General features: G+C 39.9%; 1 non-coding gene across 1 annotated transcript; it reads left to right on the plus strand.

The window, feature by feature from the left end:
• The first annotated feature begins 172 nt into the window (after positions 1-172).
• LOC115285237 lies at positions 173-279 on the plus strand. The gene has a single exon (XR_003905458.1). It is a non-coding gene; the product is annotated as a U6 spliceosomal RNA (small nuclear RNA).
• The last annotated feature ends 273 nt before the right edge of the window (positions 280-552 follow it).

The following is a 552-nucleotide window of genomic DNA, read 5'->3' on the forward strand; positions in this document are numbered from 1 at the left end:
TCTCCCTTTCTCTCTGCCCACCCCCCACCCTGCATCCTCTCATTTTCTCTCTCTCTCTCTCACTGGCTCACTCAAAAATGAATAAATCTTAAAAAATATAAAAAAAGAAGATAGAGTATCTTAACAAAATAATGAAGAAATCATAATGTATTTTGTTAATAAAGAGTGAAAAGTGCTCGCTTCAGCAGCTCATGCACTAAAATTGGTACGATACAGAGAAGATTAGCATGGCCGCTAAGCAAGGATGACATGCAAATTCGTGAAACATTTCATATATTTTGAAATAAGTCCGGCAGAGAAGGACAGATACCATATGTTTTCACTCATATGTGGAACAAAAGAAACTTAAGAGAGGACCATGGGGAAGGGGAAAAAGAGTTAAGGAGAGGGAGGGAGGCAAACCATAAGAGATTCTTAAATACTGAAAACAAACTGAGGGTTGATGGCAGTGGGGGAGAGGGGGAAATGGGTGATGGGCATGTGGAAAGGCACTTGTGGGGATGAGCACTGGTTGTTAGATGGAAACCAACTTGACAGTAAACTATAAAAAAA

This window comes from Suricata suricatta, unplaced genomic scaffold (assembly GCF_006229205.1).
Source record: "Suricata suricatta isolate VVHF042 unplaced genomic scaffold, meerkat_22Aug2017_6uvM2_HiC HiC_scaffold_57359, whole genome shotgun sequence".
Taxonomy (NCBI): Eukaryota; Metazoa; Chordata; class Mammalia; order Carnivora; family Herpestidae; genus Suricata; species Suricata suricatta.